The sequence below is a fragment of the Larus michahellis genome, chromosome 9, assembly GCF_964199755.1.
Source record: "Larus michahellis chromosome 9, bLarMic1.1, whole genome shotgun sequence".
Classification (NCBI taxonomy): Eukaryota; Metazoa; Chordata; class Aves; order Charadriiformes; family Laridae; genus Larus; species Larus michahellis.
The window spans coordinates 10913356-10925982 of NC_133904.1; the positions used below are offsets into that span (position 1 = coordinate 10913356).

The 12627-nt window shown below is 38.6% G+C and overlaps 1 protein-coding gene across 7 annotated transcripts in view; it reads right to left on the minus strand.

Annotated features, from left to right (window-relative positions):
* ADAMTSL3 (ADAMTS like 3) overlaps positions 1 to 12627 on the minus strand; it is a 199159-nt gene that overhangs the window by 138051 nt on the left and 48481 nt on the right. Inside the window, exon 1 of one of the 7 annotated variants that reach the window (XM_074600810.1) lies at positions 97 to 966. The exons of the other annotated variants lie outside the window; for them this stretch is intronic. The gene's annotated coding sequence lies outside the window, so the exon portion shown is untranslated. Of the gene's footprint in view, positions 1 to 96; positions 967 to 12627 lie in introns of those variants that run through there. 7 annotated transcript variants of the gene reach the window in all.

Sequence of the window (12627 nt, forward strand, 5' to 3'; positions counted from 1 at the left end):
GGTAGATCTGCCGTAATATCATGCTTAATCACAACTGGGATTAAGTCTTAATACATTATACATATTCTCAAATACCTTCCCCATTTTATTACTTACCTATTTTGGCATCTTGTGTGTGACCTTTAAAGAGTAAAACAGAGCATTTGCTTCATCAGCAACAATGATCTTTCAACATGGTAGCCAAGAATTTACCAATCAGGAGGTTCAGAAGTTGAGTTTCATTAGCATTTCCTATTCCATACAGGCAATAAGAGAAAGTAATTGATACCTTCACTTGTCACACAAAAAATGAATGGTTTCAAGCAATTTTCATTTAAGAAAATATATCCTCTGGACAGTACTTAAAACAGCAGGAACCATCCTAGTGTAAGCATATAAACCTATAAAGTTACAGTGCTATTGCCAAACCAACTCGAATAGTATCTGGATGCATATGCATTACTGCTCAGTGGCAAAAAACGGCTGGAAATTTTCTTCATCTCTGCATGTCATCTATGAAACGTTGGGTTAGTGGAAGGAATTTTATTTTAAACAAAGAGGTTAATAACTATAAAGGTTGCTAAGAAAAATTACTGTAACAAGGAAAAAAAATCTGAACAAGCAATGCAAGTAATACAGGTTAGGAATGCCCCCAAATCTACTGTTAATTTCATATATTAGTTATTCAATATTGATTAAAGCACACAAAATAACACATGCACAAACTAGCTGAACATTACAGAGATACCACGCCTGTCTGCCAAAGTGCTAAATAACTCAAATATGCCTGCACAACCAGCATGGCACGTTTTTTCCCCCACAACTGGTACTCCAAAAAATGCATTTCTGGAATGGAGCTCCTGAGGCTCCAAATACAGACTTGCAGCAGCATCACATTTCCATAAATGATTGTGTGTCATAATGAAATACATCAGTTTGTTCCCTCTCTCAATACTCCTGTTGGGCGGCTAATTCAGAATCTCACTCACAGGATGGCTAGAAACCCTCCCTCTGATTCCCATAGTAAGATTAACTGAAGGCCAATACGCTTATTGGTGTGCCCACAGTGTCTTTAAATACTACTAGTTCTTTCCAGCCTCGTGCAGTGACAGGCAGCAATCTTATGTCATCAACACCTTTCTTCAGCCAGTATAAGAGAAACCTGTTATAAAATAAGCTGTCCATTCCCTAATCATGCTGATAAATATTCTCTGCATCTGTTTTTTTCTGAATGTTATTTTCCATATTAGACCATAGTAGTACTTGCATGTTAGAACCGAGTTCTACATTGCCTTGTTTCCAGTTATAAACTCCAAGAAGAAATTTTTGCCGGTGGTCCCTATGTGCATAACAATCACTCTCATCTTCAAGGTCACCCCATTATTACTGGATTGTTCCCATATTCATCTGTGTTGACAGTTCCTCCTAACTTTATCTTATCATAAAGTCTAATGAGCCCAATCTCAATCTTTTTTTGTCCCAGTCGTTAATGAGAACATTAAGCAGCGCTAGTCCCAGACTGACTCTGTGCGTAACCTTTCTCCAGGCCAGTATTCCTCTTTCGGCACAGTCAGGTATTATCTTCCTCTCCCATTCCTTATTCATTTCCCACTTCACACACCAGACCACATCTCCTCTAAGTTAGTTTCCAGTATGACATTATATCAAATGGCTTTACCAAAGTGCAACTAAATGAGGTCTCTCCATTTCCCTCATTTAAGGGGAAAAAAAAAAAAAAGGGATCAAAGAAAGGTATAAACTGAGTTGGGATAGGTTTGATCTTCCAGATAAATCAGTTTTCCATTCACCTTTATGTTATTAATTATTCCTTCCTCAAAAAGCATTCCAAAGCCTTATACACTTAAGATCAGACAGACATACTCAGAGTTTCCTGGCTCTTTCCCTTCTATATATTTCAGTACTACATTAGGTATTCCCTAGCCACTTGGTACCACCCTTGTTTTGACAGACTTGTTAAAAATTCCTGCTATCAGAGCTATGATTTCATGTGCAGGTCTTTCAAAGAAATTCTTATCAGATCCCCCCAACGTGACTGCACTGAAGCTCTGAGTTTTGCCGCCTTCTTGAATTATAATAAATAATAATCAACTCTTGAAGACAAGAATACATATCATACCCTGGTAAAATTCCATTTACAAAGTGGTTTACGTGATCGCTAATAGCACTGTTTCATTTAAAAATAAATTCTTTAATAAACAGTGTTCTCACTTCAAAATAACAGCGTCTACATAGGTGTGTGCAATGAATACAAACGGACAGATGTAAACGCTCTCTGTCTTGTAGGGACAAGCTATCTAGATCCAGAAACATTAGATTCATATTGCATTGCGTAACGCGTTCACCAAAGAAGCTACATAGGGAGTTGTGTGCAGAAGAGTAAATCATTCTGTTCCTGGCATTAATATTGCCCACCCAAAGTACGATATGTTATAAAATCTTACACAAAATGGTCTTTAATAGGGTAAAGCGTTGACAATAATCGTAGGTTTCTTCTAGGAAGCGTACAGCTATTTTAACAGGATTATTAAATTCCAACCAAGAACCAAGCACATCCTTCTTTTTCAGTCTGAAGGTCCTCCTCCAACTAAATCTACACTATTTATGTAAGCTAATATCTACTCCATATGGTTTAACTTAATTCATGTAATCTCGTACCACACAGATAACAGGGACATAGCAAGCTTGGTCTTCAGGACAAGCACAGGATCAGACCCCAAACATGTAGAAGCTTATAAAAATAGCTAGAAGTCCTAGATTTAAAGTTGTCAGAGCCCCATCCCTCCCATTTCCAATCCCGCTATTTTGTTTATTTTCATCAGATTATACCGGTTTTAAATTAACAGATAGCAATGTGAGACTGGGCAATATGTTACTGTCAAAAATCACACAAGACTGCGGTGCTAACATCATGTTACACCCTAACACAGTGTTTGGTTTAGGTGGCCGCTTTGCTGTCCTAAATATGCATTATTTATAGTCTGGAAAAAGTGAAAGTTATCCTAGTAGAAAAACAGCTGTCTGAGATTGGGAAGACCCATTAGGCTACCTGAGCGCTTGGAGACTTGCCTATGAAAGCACGCGACACCGTCTATCCGGACAGGAGAGCAGAAGAATCAGGGAAGGGCTGAGATCAAAACAGACAATGGCAGCAACTCCAGAGGCAAAGTAATAATCCAGATACTCAGTCTGAAGAATGTTGAGTCGACTGGAAATATTCTATAACCAATCTATACAGAGAAAACTGAAAAGTGAGCATGTTGGCAAACAATCCGTCAAGACTCTGGATCTCTTCAGAGCATTATTAGATAGAAAGTATTGTAATGACAGATACTACAGAAGTGGAATCATACCAAAAGGAAAAGAAAAAAGCCAAAGCAATTACTTCACATTCTGTGATAGGAGGTGCTAAATTAATCTCACAAGACTATCTGTTCTTTTGAAGTATGTTACTTTGTAAGCACCACCTAGAATTAGATTTTGTTATTATTACTTTGCATACCAGAAAATAGTGGTAGATATCAATAGGGATTTTGCTGGTTATCCCCAAACTCATTCAGAGCAAGTTTGGGTGAGCACAAGGAAGCGTAAGGAGGAGATAGTCACAAGATCTGCAAAGTAATCACCCCTTTTTTATGTTTTCCTACATATAACAACTAAACATTTCTATCTTGTTAGTATTAGTATGGAACGAACAGCCTACACGGTTCTTGTTTTGTATGATCTCAGCCTCTTAAGCCTCAGTTGCACTACACACACATATACCTGCACGGCACACACAAGTTTATAGCAAGATTTTGTTGACATCCCCATCAGCTAAACAGGAATTAGTGACACTACCCTGCAGACAAATCCGCTTGCTCCTTGTCAGCTGCAGTCATTTCAGATCTGCCCTTCCCACCTCCAAATCTAAACCACTACCAAAGTGCAGCTGCAAAAGTCATCTCTCCTCCTACTCCAGGTCCATCTCCTCCTAGACTCTGCTGGTCTCCTGCCAAATCATATTCAAGTACCTTGTCTTCACCTACAAGAACTTGCATAGCAATAAATAACATAGAAATAACCACAATGCACTGAGGAATTATAAAGCAAGTCCTTTTTTGAAAATAAACCCACACAAATAAACAAGCAGGGGGATAAGACCTCACATTACACCCCCCCACCCCCCCCCCCCCATCAATTACAGCCCTGTCACACTTCACACACTGCGCCCTCCTCCACTTCCCACTCCCTTGCCACACTCCTGTGACTTTCATATTGGAAGTGCAGTTTTACGGGTTCCCCCCTGCTCCAGCATCCTACAGGAAAGATGAGGATCAGAGAGAGAAACCGTGGTGCTGCAGAACAGAAAGGGATCCTGTGCAGAACTGCACGGCCCCACGCAGAGATGCTTCACGGAAACTCTCCCAGCCGCAGCCCTGAGCTGGCCCCAGTCCCTGAACTGCTTTGCCCATCGCAGGACTAGACACACAGCCTCTATCCTCTTCTGGCCTGCACCGCACTACGTATGCAATGCTCACCTCATATTGGGGGACAAAAAGGCAACGCAAAGGTAGAGGGACTTGCAAGCATACTATCTAATTAGTGTAGTTACAGGACTGCAAACAAAAATCACCTTCAGCTCAGTTTTTTTGACCTGGCATTAGCGTGTTCAGAGCCGCTGTAAGCAGGTGGCTCTCCGCTGATCCCTGCCGGCTACTTTGTTGGGCTTGTGTAGCAACACGGTTAATTACAGTTTAGGGATTAGACAGTCCGAAGATTAACTAAACCCTAAACAGAAAAAAAAAAAAGTAGGCCTTCTAAGACATAAATCTTGCAAGTATGCTTCCACAGAGCACAAGTCCAGATTCCTGAATAGTTTATGATTCTGTAAAATCTTCACTGTAAAAGACTTCACATACTTAAAATTTGCAAAGGTAGCAGCTTAAGTTATTTCTAGGCAGCTCATAAAAATCTTTCTTTAGCACTTTTTTCCTAAGAAAAAAAAGAAAGAAACTCAGACATACTCTAAGCTTAGTGAAAAGATAAGATTCTGGATATAATACCTATATGACTTCACCCTTTATTTTGTAAGGGTTCAAAACAATACTAGATGAAAGTTTATATGTAAGCATAAGGGATCTGCCAAAGTGAAAGTGAAAACCCAGCAAATTATATTTCAGACACCTTGACATATTATGCACCACGCATGCTGTCAGCTTCACTGTCCTTTCCTTTGCTGTAGGCCGAATGCTTGAATACCAATCTTATTAAACTACAACTCTGAATTTATCCACTATATATAACATTCCAGATGTCGTACCAGCTGGGAACAGGCCCTTAGGCCATCTTTGGTTGATCTCTTAGTCGCTTTCCAGCTTTTGCCAGGCATTCATCCAAAAATATGAAGGAAAGTGCTAAAAACAGATGTCAGAGTTAATGCGTTTTTTTCTTCATGGTAGGAAATACAGAAAACTTGCACCCTACACCTATTCTATGAAATATGAATGTTGTCAACAAACCATAAGTTAATTTTAAATTAAATCATAATGTAGCAAAGTTAATTCATTCACTATTTTTCTGACAACAGGCCAGCCTCCATCAGTCTGTTCTTTGAAAATATTACGCGGTCATTTGGATTTTTTCATTAAGTTGGAAAATCTTCTGATGTCGTCAATCTGCAAAACTGGTTTCAAGCCCCTCATTTAAGAAAAAGTAATGCTTAAAATGTAAACTAGACTGATTGCAATTCATGGTAAGCTTTATGAAAACGTTGGAGTAATGGGAGTTATTAAATCAGTGCACATCTGAGCCATGAAAGAGAAAGACCTGTTGGCCCCATCGTATTACACAAATGATTTCAGCTTCCACTCGCTGCAATATGAACAGGAGATGCTCAGCTCTTCCCAAGAGGCGCTTTCTCTTCGGGGTCTTACAAGAGTTTAAGCATGGAATTTCAAAGAACAGGGCTGGAAACGAGGCCCTGATCCTGCCAACACGTTTGCACATGTGCATCTTTACTTATGTGGGTAGTTCACTGACGTAGATGGGAGTCCTCACAAGAATTAAGTTATGCATGTGCATAAGCGTTTGGGCCCTGGACTGTAAGGTCTGCGCAAGAGAGGTCATCTATCCTATCTGCCCTAGACAGCGTTCCAAATTTTCTGTCCGCACTCACCAAAATATTAACAAACATATGTAGAACCAATTCTCAGAAAGACTTCACGGTGCTGCCAGCAAAAGCTCCCTTCAGTATGCAGGGCCTCGGTCTCTTGTAGAGAGATTTCAATTACAATTATATCTTAGAAGGATGATAACCTCTTTTGACGCTTTCAAGACACCCTTTTTAAAATGAATTATGGGGCAATAGTCTTCATTAAAAAGAAGTTGTTAACTGCATAGAAAAACAACTATCCATAAGAAATATTTTCACCCTCCTTTTCTTTGCCTCACATTCATTAGAATGCGAAGCTGAAGATATGAGAAAAACAGACTATCCTATAGCCTCAATATTGAAGGAGCGGGAGAAGAATGAACATTAACTGGCAAGTTCATTGTAAAGTATAAAAATATCTGCAAAAAGAGCAAAATCTTTTTCAAATGGAATAAGAAGAGCAGGGCAAGTTTAAAATTTAGTCCTAGTACTTAAATAAGATACTTCGGATATATTCCTGATTCATACGTTAGAATACAATATTACCCTAATGCAAGTAGTTACCACTGAAGCCAGCACTCAAAGGTGGTAAAATTTAGTGGTTTATAGTCTGATATTTGAACATATTTTACATCGCCTATTAGTAACATCAAAAAAAAAATCCCATTCAAGCCAATGCACTGCATTTCTTGGAAATAAAATTGATGCATTGTAAGTCTTTTTCAACTGGTTTAACAAAAAGAGGTATTTTGCTGTATGTTGTGTTGATGTCATGAAGCCCTATATGAGCTATTTGAAAGAGCACAGCTTGTTTCTTCAGATTTATACCAAATAAAAACATAACATTTAGACAAAGGAAGATCATGACCTACATGCTATGCATTTGAGCAAACGTGCATATTCTTAGCAAAGACGGGGCATGAGAGTGGAGTAGTAAAGCACATTTGGCAGTAGTTTGTGATGCAATTTGAGTACTACATAATTAATGAAACAGATCGAATATTTTTTTAAAAAAAACAGAATTTCAGCATTCATGCTGTGTGAATAGGTTTGCTTGTATAAATCAGAAAATTCTGTGATCCTCACCAAAACGGCCAGCAGTTGGTTCAAATTAACGGTTTACTACACAGCAAGTCTTCACACATCTTTTGACACCACATTTGAAAAAAGCATTGAACTCGTCGCTCTGCGGAATACTGAGGCTGCTTGTTCTTTGTAGCGTCCATCCCACTTCCCAGTAAAGCCCTAGTCTAACACTCTACAATATTTCTTCTGGGGTACCTGAATCCAATCTGCCTGAAACCAATGGCAAATCTCTTTTTGCATTTAAAAAAAAAATAAAAAAAAAAATCAAGGCCTGATCCAAAGTCTATTGAAATTACTATGATTTTTGGATCAAAGCCTAAATAACCAGGTAAAGGAGAACATATAATCTTGTATTTACAAATGCAACCATCTCCCGAGGGTTATTTTAACAACTACAAAAACATCCCATATCATACAGCAGCATATTACTACTAATTTGTCTCACCCCCATGCAAATACTCTAGTCTGCTTCATAGACAGGCAAATCGGCTAAAGGTTTGCTGCCTTTTTTAAAGTCCTTTTTCTCCTATGCAGCATAAAAACATTAACTTGAAAAAGGTTTATACCATTCAAAGCACTAAAATACTTTATCTTATAGCATGATAACACAGAAAAATAATTTTTACTAGCAATAAGATATTTTTTATAAAGCTAGATTACACAGGCTCAAGTGGCAAGAGGTCAAGTCTTATCGTCTCAGAATATTAAAAAAAGTCCGTATTGTTTCTGGTCCTCAGAGCTCTGATTGCCACTCCTTCTAGACCAAGAATCAGCTTAACAGTTGCCCAACTATAGGAAAGTGGGGGGAAGAATAACAAAGAATGAAAAGAAGTGTTTGATTTGCAAATCATTCCACAAAATGTGGGACCTACAATTTGTGTCAAGTACATTAAAGTACTGAAGGCTAATGTTCAAGTATAGCATTACTCTCTACCAAAGAGCACGCTAAACACTACCAAAGCATTGAGGACCTGCAACCATTGCCTCAAATCACGTGCAAGTATTTATTGCTGTAAATAGTTTCAGACATGCAAAAAGATCTATTAACGTTCACAGAACATCCTGCATTCTGGAATTTGCGCCCAAAGATTCAGTGGTTTCCTGGGGATAATGGTATAAAGGGATTAAAAAACAAGCAATATGTTTTAGGCTATGGCCCAAACAGAAAAGCAAGTATCTTCCATACATAAAACGGAGGGAGAAGAAGAAAAATAAAATTAAAAAAAAAAATCACTGAACTTTCATAACAAAAGAATGAATAAGAAATTCCATTTTTTTTTTTTTTTTTTTAAATACAAGACACTTTCCCAGTTCTGTTACTGAAAACCATGGTCATGCTCTGTACCCTTAAGCCAAGTGCTGATGAGCCTCCAAGGCCAGGCTGAGTAGCAGTGCTGGGGGGGAGCTACACCCACAGCCTGGCACTTGCAACACGCTGCACCAGGATGCGTAACCGGGGATTACCGCTACTTCTCTCTCTCTCCGAAATCTGTGTGTACTTTTTTCTTTTTTTCAAGCCAAACTGATTCTGAAGATATTAATTCCTATATTATTTCTTCTGCCTAGCCTTGTTCTGATCCTGAAGCTCAATTGTTCTTGCCCATCCAACGACCTGCCCTGCAAATCAGTTCTGTTCTGTAACAAAAACAGTGAATAACGTCATTTTCCTCCGTTCAGAGCTGTTCGACCTTCTTCCTTTTCATCAATCACTACCTTATCAGTCTCTTAACATAACCAAGTAACAAGGGCACAACTCCCCTTCGCAAACCGAGACAGTTGTTTATAAAACAGTATAAAGATTTAGCATCCAGCCACTAAAGGAGAAGAGCTCCTGCCTTTCCTGGCCATGCTGCAGCTGGATCACTTGACTACATCACATAAACACACTTTTATTGAATTAGATATCAGAAAAGACAGTCGCTGAAAGCTGGGAAATAGAAGAGACAGTCCCCTTATTTTGTCAGTATATCAACAGCACATGATTAATGTGTGTTGTGAAGCCTGGTACAGTTTGTTTCACATTAGGAGCATTAAAATGCTTCAGATCTTACAGTATCACAACCTGTAACACTTTCTAAGCTCGGAAAATTATAAATACAGGTGTCAGCAGTGATCCTCTCAAGAACCTACATTTACCATTTTTGCTGTTACTGCCAAAATTGGTAATTAATGTATGTAATTTTCCTCCTTGCGAGCAAATAGCTTTTGAAGTCTAATAGTCAGTAGAAATAAATTAGGTTTACTGGCAACACTGACAGTTATTTTGAAGTGGTGCAAAGTGAAATAACTGTTTGAAGTGGTAAAGAGGTTGTTCTTTAGCTGTCCCAAGGCTGGTTCATTAGGCAAGTGTTAATGATATCAAACACCATTTTAACTATTTCTAGAAACAAAGCCGAGATATGCAGATTTTTTAAAAGCAGCCTTTTTCACTGCATCTTCCACATTAGTGGCATACAAACCAGAAGAAATTTAGGTTCAAGCATATCTCCACTGAAAAGGTCATTGTGACATCCAACCTGTACCATAAATCTATTTTCCATGCTGGACAGGCCTGAAAGGATGACTAGCAAGGATATGAGGGATTTTATCCACACACACCACAATGTAAATTCTATTTAAACTACTCATTGCCTTGCAAAACAAGAGAATTAGATCAGAAACATCTTCATAGAATGATTCATTTTATCAAGCAAGCATTTTACTTAGCATTAATTCAGAGCCAGTATAAATGGAAGTTTCTTTTATTTTCGCACTAATGCTTTCCATGGTAAGAGACAGAAGCTGCTATAAACTCTCATGGGTTTTTTAACATTGTCTGTGGCAGAAGCAGCACCGAAGAAAAAAATCCAATTCATCACATTCATCCGTCATGAAAAATTCAGCAACACAACAATTTTATCTTCTTATTTGTGCAAACCTAAAGTTCTGAACAGCTTGAGAAATAGAATACGTTTACCTATATTATTACCTATTTAACTACGATCTGCTCTGGTCTTGACTGAGACCAGTCAAGAGTCATAGTTCTAAAGTTTATTTGCATTGTATAAACAAATTGATTAATTCACCATTGGGTTTTATCAGCCTAAAACACCCTCTGTTCCTTGTACAATCTGAAGAATGGCTTTCCAGTTCCAAGCACTGTGTTTTCTGCAGTACTTGAAATATATCTTTTTGATTTAGAAGCACTTCTCTACTGTATCTCAATGAACTCTTATTGATAGATGACAGCAGTGGTGCGTCAGAGCTGTGTAAGCGTGGGATCATTTCTGCTACCTCCAGACCTTTCGGTCTTAATTTAGAAGTCTGAAGCTCAGCCTTTATCAATGTCAAAATTCTTGGATAAGTACATGTACCAACTGCTGGGGGTGCACTGGGAGCATGAGGAGGTCAGCGGTAAATCACATTACGTTATATCAATCTCTTACAACTTAATCGATGGTTTCCAGTAAAGAATGTCAAATGAAAGTTTAGACTGTATATTGTTAATTCATTTCATCATGTGTCTTGTTATGAGTTCAATGTAGAGTTAAGATTTTACAGTAGAGTATTTGCCCAAGTACACATCCTTCTCTCTGCTCCTGGGGGGGAAGACCTTAAACCCATTGCTACAAAAAATATATTTGGGAAAACTCTAAATTGAAACTGTCAGAACATGAAACAATGGACATGAGTTAAAAATTCAGTCCTTCTTGAAAAACGTGCATGGCAGAGACACTATAAAAAAAAGGCACTCTAAGTTTTTTGTTTTGATATAAACCAACCTCAAACAGAATAAACACGCAATTGTGGCCCCAAAGATATGTCCAAGAAAAAAGAAAGAAAATAAGTGTATCAGAAAGTAACATGTTTTACCAATTAAGTTCTGTTTTCCATTAGTAGGAAAGGTACTGCTGATTATCGCTGACTCAGTCCCTACAAACAGGTATTTCTTCTGCTGTGAAGCTTCTTTCTCCCCAGGTCTCAGTCACATACTGCGCCCAAGCTGCTCTCAACACCGCTCCAAGCAGGGGCATGGGGCAAAGCTTTCTACACCCCTCTATAGCTTTTTCTCATCCCTTAGAGCAGTCCGGCACCCAGGGGAGGCAGGAATAACAGAAACGTGAAAGTTTATGTCCATTCTCCTTTCTTCCTTGAGAAGTCATTTTGGGGGAGGACCTTACAAATAAGGGGCTGCTTCTGCTACCTGGGAATCCTCTGCCAGCTGCTGAGGCCAGGACTATCACAGCCGCAGAAGGACTAAGGATCCAGGCCAATGAGTTTTTACTACAGAATTTGGTGGAATAGGATAACAGCCTCATGGAAGGCATTTGATCCAAACTGAAATGATATAAGATGTGTTTTCTGCAGAAACTGTATTATTACAGATTCCCTGCGAAGGCACTTATCCTACAGGAGGCGATGACCTACTGGCTTCTGTAACTATGATTTACACACAGAGACCTTTGGCAGGGGTGGGACTAACACAGCAATACAAAACAAGAAGGTCCGGGATTCTTAGTGCACAAATTAAAGTGTACTGCACGCAGCACTTCCATTATTTTCTCTGAACAACAAAACCCTGAGCTTAAAATGTTAGTTGATGCTTTAAAAAAGTGCCAGTTCTCCATTCAGTTTGCCAATAAACAAAAGTATGTTAAAACAGTTTTCAGGTCACTAAGCAATCTCTCACGCACAAGATTATATCACTAATGATATAATTACTTGTGCATATGCTAGCCACACACTTCCAGGAAGAAATTAGCCTAAACAAAAGTATTGTTTGAATAGGATCATGCCTGACTTATGCAGTACCAGTCTCTGTAAGAGTAGTTTTGCCTGAAATTGTAAGTGGTTTTCATTTGCTCTTAATCCCTGCCTCCTTCCCTCCCCCAACTCCAAATCAGAACCACATTTCACTTGATTACGGAGCTAATTTCCTTATCCAAGTAATATCAAAAAAAAAAGAAAAAACACAATAAAAAAACCCCATAAAAGTAAAGAGATACAAATTAAACCTGTGAACAAAAAAAATAAAGGTATAAAAAAACAAGCAAGAAAACTGAAAATATTAGGGTGCACCTAACATCACCTTCAGCTAAATTTCCACGAAAACACCAAATCATGCATTTTGTCTTCACACAACCTTACAAACACACAGCTCTAAACTCTTTGAACATGATTTAAAACTCCTTATTAACATCTCCAGGATGAGGACGAAGTACCACAAACCCAACCTCCTAATTTGTTACTTACACAAGATGTCCCAGCTAAGAGAGCGGAAACACTTGCAGGATTCAAGTCAGCGGAATTTGTGTTATTCTAATATCAGCGCCCTGGCTAAGGACTGCAAGGTCAGTCCCTTACTCACCTGAGGAGGAATGTTTCTAACATGATGCTGAAATTCAGGTTGCCAAGTGTTAGCAGTCGCACCT